Genomic DNA, 7,460 nt, shown 5'->3' with positions numbered 1-7,460 from the left:
AGCGGACCCCAGTGATCCCATTCCAACCTTTTTCCCCATGGAAAAAGGGAAACTGGGAAGCCCTGGACACGCTGGACACTGCTCCAGTCATTTTTCCCAGCTCATCCAGGAAATTCCCGCGGGTTGGATTTGTCCTAAGGGCAGGAATGTTCTCGGCCGTGTCCTTTTTTCCGCACCATTTCCCACCTGGATTTTTGCTCCAGTAATTCCAAGACGTTCCAGCGGCTCCTTTTCCCTGCCCGGGAATGTTCTGGCAGCAGAAATTGAGGATGTGCTGCGATCTAGTGGTGAAGGAGGATCCTGGAATTCTCTCCAGGATGGATTCAGCTTTTCCAAGTAGGATTTTCCAGGCTGTTTTCCCGGGAAAATCTGATTCCTGCAGGATCCAAGAGATTCCAGTTCCTCCATCAAATCCTGGAGCCAGCCCGGGCACAGATCCCTCCAAAAACGCTCCGGGCACATCCCAGGAAACAAATCCAAGTGGGAATTTTGCCATGGAATCAGCTCTGGATCATCAAATCCAAGCAGGAATTTTGCCACAGGATCAGCCCTGGATCACCCCTCTGGCCAAGGGGTGATATCCTTAATTAGAGGCAGGTTTTTAATTAACGATCAAGCTCAGCTTTGCTGCTTTTCCCTCTTTTCCTGCACTCCCCGACATTGCCCTGCTGGAATTTTTTTCCTTTTTTCCTGTGGTGATTTTCCTACCCCCAAATCCTGCTCAGCTCTGGCCCCTTCCCAGCCTCGGCTTCCTGGGAATTTTTACCTTTGGATATCCCACGCTGCCAGGGATGGAATCCAGGAGCCGTGGCCATGCAGAATTCCCAGATTCCTGAGGCTGGAAAAACCCCTCCAGGATCATCAACCTGATCCCCACCCTGAGAGCCGCATCCAAGAATTCCTTGGATACCTCCAGGAATTCCAGGATACCAAATTTTTTGAGCAGCTCCTTCCGAAGCCTGGATTCCTCCTTTTCCAGGAGGAAATTCCTGCTGCTGTCCCAGCGGGATGAAGGGAACATTTCTGGGATCCCCACTTGGTCACCGATTTTTCCAGGTGATGATTTTCCCATCCTGCTTTTCGAATGTTTGGGAATGGCCGGGAATTCCCGGTGCCGGGATTTGGGATGGGTCAATCCCTGGAGTGGGGACAGGCGGGGACAGCAGGTGGCACTCCCCGACCGCGGGCAGCCCCAAAACGCAGATTTTTGGGGATTTTGGGGAATTTCAAATGGGATTTTCCATCCTTTTGTGCTGGGATTGGGAATTCCAACAGCTCCGGAGCTGGATCGCTGAAAGGAGCGATTCCTTCTCCTTTAATTCCAATAATTTTCTCCCAAGGGAATCCACTTTGGAATTTGTGCTGGGTTTTTTTGGAATAACAAACTTGGGATGAGTTCATCTAAATCCCAATCCAGGTTTTAATTCCTGGATTAACAGGGAATGAAGAGTGGATGAGGCCAAACCCCTCTGCCCGCGCTCCTGTGGATTTCCTGGAAAAGCTCCGTGTCCCGGGATTTCCTGGATGGGATCATCCCTGTTCTGGGGCAGGAGAAGGGGCTGCTCCATGAAAACCAAGATTCTGGGATGTGCATCCATGAAAATTTTGTTCCTGGGATGCGCATCCATAAAATCTGAGATTCTGGGATGTGTGTCCATGAAAATTGAGTTCCTGGGATGTGCATCCATAAAAATCGAGATTCTGGGATGTGTGTCCATGAAAATTTTGTTCCTGGATGTGCATCCATGAAAATTGAGTTCCTGGGATGCGCATCCATAAAATCCAAGATTCTGGGACGCGCATCCGTCACCATCTTGTCCCTAAAGCCTCCCCACGAACCCATCATTCCCGAGGCTTTCAGGTGGATCGATATTTTCCCAAAGAGACTGCAGGAGCTCATTTTCCCGCTTTTCCATCCCGTGATTCACCGGGATAATTGGATTGCTGGGAATCTCCAGGGAGAAGCCAAGGGAAGGGACCTTCCACAGGGTCTGGAGCGAGGATGAAGATCCAGGCTGGATCTGGGAAGGGATTTCCCAGCTGGGAAATGCCCAAATTCCAGCTGATCCCAGCCCTCCCCTGTCCCAAATGCATCTTGGATTTTCAGGATGCATTTCCCGTCTCATTTATGTGATTTTTTTGTGTTTCCAACTATTTTTGGGGGGGAATTTTGATCATTTTTACACCAGATTTGGTTGTTCCCATAAAGCCAGGAGACGCATCCCGGTTTTCTTTCCTCCATGAGCAAATTCCAAGTTTTCCTCCCGCTCTCTCTCTCTTCCAGAGGTGTCTACATGGAAAAATTAAGGAATTTTGGCTCATAGCCCAAAGAGCTCAGCCCTGTAAATCAGATTTTGTGATGACTAAATCAGATTTTTTGTGGTGTAAATCAGTTTTTGTGAGGGCTGTGGCCTCTTCCAGATGGGATTTTCCTTGGAAACTCCCCCAAAAAAGGAATATTTCAATTTATTCCCAGACAATTGTGGACATGAATGGGAAAGAAGAGAAAAAACCCTTGCAGGAAAAAGGGAAAAAGGGGGAAAAGGAAAAAAAAGGGGGGGGAAAGGGAAAAAAAAGGGAAAAAAAGGGGAAAAAAGGAGGAAAAAGCTTTTCAAGGCATTGAGCATCTTCAGAAGTGCAGCGTGCCCTTGGATCCCTCTGGAATTCTCCAGGATCAGCATCTTGGAGGAGCAGTCAGCACTGCTGGAGAGGCAGCTCCGGAGTGACATTCCCTTCTCCCACCCGAAATCCAGCAGGATCCGGGCGGAAAAGGCACAGCCCGGTGAAATCTGATGTTCCCAAAGCTGCAGCGTCAGGGACAAGATCCCTGACTTTGGTGACATCCATGGAAAAACGTCCCCAAATTTAACTCCCGGAATTTTTTTTTTTGTCCTTTGTTGCTGATCCTTGAGGATGATTTGTTTTTTTCCCAGTTTTTCCTGTGTTTTTTTCCCTGTTTCCCCCATGGGTTTTTCCCAATTTTCCTAATGTTTTTTTCCCAGTTTTCCCATGGCTTTTCCCCATTTCCCCCCATGGCTTTTCCCTGTTTTTCCCCATGGATTTTTCCTGCTTTTCCTCATGGCTTTTTCCCGCTTTTCCTCATGGCTTTTTCCCCGATTTTCCTCATGTTTTTTTCCCAGTTTCCCCCATGGCTTTTTCCTGGTTTTTCCCCAGCTCCCAGCAGCTGGGGACGGGTGTCTGGAATTCTGCTCCATCCCAGAATATTCCTGACTGATTTATCTCGCTCCTTTCCCAGCAGCTGCTCCCTGGATCTTTATTCCATAGGGAAATTGGGATTTCCAAACCTGGGGTTTCCAGCAGTGTCCCCACATCCCCCCAGGAATTTTTTCCCCTCTGGCGATCCAGCAAATGGAGGGGTCCATGGAATTTCTGCCTCGGGAATTCCTCCCTCATTTCCATGGGATGGTGACACCTGGAAATGGATTTTTGGGATAAAAATGAGGAGGAGAGGGGGGGATTTGGTCCCTCTGCCCCCTCAGGTGAGATCCCCCTACAGAGCTGCTCCAGCCTTGGAATTCCTGGAATTCCAGGCTGGGAAATTGGGATTGTTCTGTCTGGATAAGGGAAGCTTTGGGATGATCCAGCTGTGGCCTTCCAGGAGCTGAGGGAACGACAGGAAAGATGGAAAAGGATTTTGGACAAAGGACGGAGTGACAGGAAAGGGGGAATGGGCTCAGACTGAAAAAGGGGAAAGTTCAGTTGGATATTGGGAATAAATCCTTCCCTGGCAGGGGGGGGATGGAATTCCCAGAGAATCTGTCCCTGGGAGTGTCCCAGGGCTGGTTGGAAAAACCTGGGATCATGGGATGGAATTCCATGGAATTGGACCCATTGGATGCCCCCAGCCTATTCCCTGATTCCTGACTCCATGATTTCCACTGGCATATTTAATATATTTAATTCATGCATTAATCCATCTCTAAAATCAAATATTTCATATTTTATATTCCATCCAGCAACGAGATGAAACCCAGGCTCCCTCTGGCGCTTCCCGACATCCACCTCCATCAATCCCAGCCCTGCAGCCTCAGCAGAAAACCGGGAATTTAATAAAAACCCCGGGAAGGCGAGGCCACAAATCTCCCTGGGAGCGCGGGGAGCTTTAATTAAACCGAGAGCTCTGATGGCCGAGGGGCTGCGGGGACGCCCGGGCTCGGTCACCTCTGCGGGGTCACCCGAGGGGACAGTGCCACCGGTGCCAGCGGCGCCAGCGGTGCCAGCGGTGCCAGCGGTGCCAGCAGCCGATGTCGCCCCCCAGCCGAGCGGTGCCACTCGCGCTCCTCTCCAGCAGCCCCGGGGGACGCCCCTCGCCCTTTTGGGGGGCACAGAACACCCGGGGACCCTCGGGGTGACCAAAACTCGTCCTCTCCTTGCCCAAAATCCGCGTTTCTGTCCCCGGATTGTGCGCGGGGCATCGGGAGGCGTCAGCTCCTCGGGGTGACCCAACCTCCTCCTTTCCTTGCCCAAAATTCGCATTTCTGTCCCCGGATTGCGTGCGGGACATTGGGAGGGCTCAGCTCCTCGCCTTTGGGGGCTCTCTGCACCCTCCTTGCCCAAAATCCGCGTTTCTGTCCCCGGATTGTGCGCGGGGCTTTGGGAGGGCTCAGCTCCTCCGGGTGACCCAACCTCCTCCTTTCCTTGCCCAAAATTCGCGTTTCTGTCCCCGGATTGCTTGTGGGGCTTTGGAAGGGCTCAGCTCCTCGGGGTGACCCAACCTCCTCCTTTCCTTGCCCAAAATTCGCATTTCTGTCCCCGGATTGCGCCTTCAGCCTTGGAAGGGCTCAGCCGCGCGCTGAGCGCCTGCGGCTGCTCATTAAGGGCGCCGCTAATGAGCTCCTCCCCCTGCTCTGCCCCCTCCCCTCCAGCCCGTGCCTTCCTCCCTCCTTTCCCTGCCTCATCCTCCTCCTCCTCCTCCTGCCGCTGCCGGGCCGCGCTCGCTCTCCGCCCGCTCGGGAGCGCGCAGTGCGGCGCGGCCGCGCCCGGGAGCGCGCAGTGCGGCGCACCGAGCCCGCACCGAGCCCGCACCGAGCCCCGGCTGCGGCCGCCTCGGCTCCTCCGGTAAGGACAAACCGGGATGCGGGAAGCGCTCCGGGATGCGGGAACCTCTCCGGGATGCTCGGGGATGCGCACGAGGGGGGGTCCGCGCATCCTCCGCGCGGATTTGGGGTCCTAAACCTGCTCGGTGACCCCCAGAATCTCCCGGTTTTTGCTGTCAGGACCCCGGGATGGGGGGAGCTGGGGCATGTGATGGGATTTTGGCTCTTACGTCACGGCTTCGTGTCCCTGCGTGTGACAAAACCCCGCGGTGGCAGTGCGGGGGCACGGCGAGCGCAGCCTGGGTGGGGACCTTGGGGTGACAGCGCAACTTTGGGGCGCCGAGAGCTGGCGGGGGGGCGGCGATTGCTCTGCGGGGGACGCGCCTCGCTCCTTCCCTGTCGCCTTCCCTCCGGAAGAACATCCTGGGCCGGAAAAATCCATCGGGATAACGCACCTGGCTCGGGATGCGGCGCCGGGAAGCGGCGGGGCCCGGCGGCCAGCGGTGAGTGCGGGAGCCGCATCCTCCCGCAGCCGCTCCCGGGGATCGATCCCGGTCGGGAACAGCGGGGAAAGTGCTGAATCATTGGGATCCCCGCAGCTCCACGGCCGCGAGAAGCTCGGGAATGGGGTGAGGAGGGAGGGGAGGCCGTGGGGGCGCTGGGGACGGGGGGACTGGGATTGTCGGGATGGAGCGGGGATGGAGCGGGGTCCTCCCTTTTCCACGGCCTCAGGTGCTCCTTGGAGGGCAGGGAGCAGGGAAAACGCACATTTCATCCCTGAAAGGCCTCTGGGAATGGCACCCGGAGGAGATCTGGGTGGGAAAATGGGGTTTTTGCCCAGAAAATCCCATCCCTGTTAAAACTGGGCATGGCCGGTGCGTGATGCTCGGGTGGGTTTTGCTTTTCCCTTTGGAATGCTGCTTCCTCAAGGTCAGCTCCTCGGGATGGCTCTGGAGCACTCCCCAAAGTCACCCCGGGCTGTTCCCGGCGGAGGGGCAGTGCCGGGGGCCGGGGGGATGCGGGAATTGCGGGAAAAGCTGGAATTCTGACATGCCCAGCAGAGGCCCGGCTGCTTTAAGATGGATCCTGTGGCGCTGTGGTGTTTCCGGGGTGCTCCTGGCAGCTGCCGAGGACAAAAGCAGGAATCCTGTGACTTTTCCAGGGATGCTGACTCCTTTCTTTCCTGGAAAACCTCCCCCTCTTTGGCAGACACCGAGGGGCTGCTTTGTTCCAAGAAAACTTTGCTTTCTCTCCTGAAAGAAAACTCAAATTTGGCATTTTCTGCTCGATTTCTATTTTTAATTTTGCCGTTTCCCAGTTCAGGGCTGGGCCTTTGCTGCTTTTCCCATTTTTTGTGTGTGGTTGTAACGTGAATCCAACATAAATAATGCATGGAAAAGCGCTCGGCTGGCAGGGAGAAGTTGTTTGGTTGGAAAAGTGACTTTGTTTACAGGAGTTGGGACCTGGGCCTGGTTTTGTGTTAATTCTGGCCTTAACAAAGCTCCATCCTCATCCTCATCCCAAGGGATTTGGTTTAAACCCAGCCCAATCCAATCATCCCTTCTCCCAGCTGATGATTAAATGGGGAATATCCAAAGTTTTCCAAATTAATGAAGCAGGATTTGTTTTCCTCTCGTTCTCTCCGGGGGTTTTGGGGAGGAATAAAATCCACCAAAATCCGCTGGAAAAACTCCACCACAAAGAGTCCCAAAAATGGGGGGAAATATTGAATAATAATGGGAAAAATGAGGATTTCTCTCCATGTTTTTGCTCCTGGTTGGAATACTCCGAGTAGGATACTCGTGGGATACTCCTGGGTGCAGAGGGGTTGTACCCTGAAATCTCAGGGATGGGTTTGGAATCAGGTGTGAAGCACAAAGCGAGTCTGGAGCAGAATGGGAATGGGAATCTGGGAATTCCATCCCAGGAAACTCTTGGAGATTCCCAAGAATGTGAGGAAAGGAATGGACATGAGCAGCAGGAAAAAGGATTTTTTGGTGCTTCTTTTGTTGGGGAAAAGGAGAAATAAATGGATTTAAGGAAGTTTCACTTCCTACTGGAGCCGTTCTTAATCCCAGCGCTCCATCCCAGGTGGGGTGACCTTGGAAAAGGAATTATCCACAGGGATCGTGGCCCTGGATCGGATCCTGCCTCTGGTCCTGTCACCTGCTCTGCCCTGCTGAGAAAAACAGGGAAGTTCTGGGGTTCTCCAAAGAAATATTCCCTGGATAAGAATGTGTTTTATTCAGAAATTTAGAAATTAGCAGGAATGGGGCAGTTCTGGGATGCTCCAAGGAAATATTCCCTGGATAAAGATGTCTTTTATCCAGAAATTCAGAATATGGTAGGAATGGGGCAGTTCTGGGATGTTCCATGGAAATATTCCCTTGTAAAGACCATTTT

At 53.3% G+C, this 7,460-nt stretch overlaps 1 protein-coding gene across 27 annotated transcripts in view; it reads left to right on the top strand.

Moving 5' to 3' along the window:
* The first annotated feature begins 4,931 nt into the window (after positions 1–4,931).
* NFASC (neurofascin) overlaps positions 4,932–7,460 on the top strand; it is a 74,105-nt gene continuing 71,576 nt past the window's right edge. For 24 of the 27 annotated variants that reach the window (XR_005626803.1, XM_039702525.1, XM_039702541.1 and 21 more), the window contains exon 1: positions 5,353–5,560. The gene's annotated coding sequence lies outside the window, so the exon portion shown is untranslated. Of the gene's footprint in view, positions 5,080–5,352; positions 5,687–7,460 lie in introns of those variants that run through there. The other 3 variants (XM_039702516.1, XM_039702517.1, XM_039702540.1) reach the window with 3 other exon arrangements.

This window comes from Passer montanus, unplaced genomic scaffold (assembly GCF_014805655.1).
Source record: "Passer montanus isolate IOZ18808 unplaced genomic scaffold, ASM1480565v1 scaffold157, whole genome shotgun sequence".
Lineage (NCBI taxonomy): Eukaryota > Metazoa > Chordata > Aves > Passeriformes > Passeridae > Passer > Passer montanus.
The sequence above is the reverse complement of the archived record's forward strand: the minus strand, read 5'-3'. Positions and strand labels throughout refer to the sequence as shown.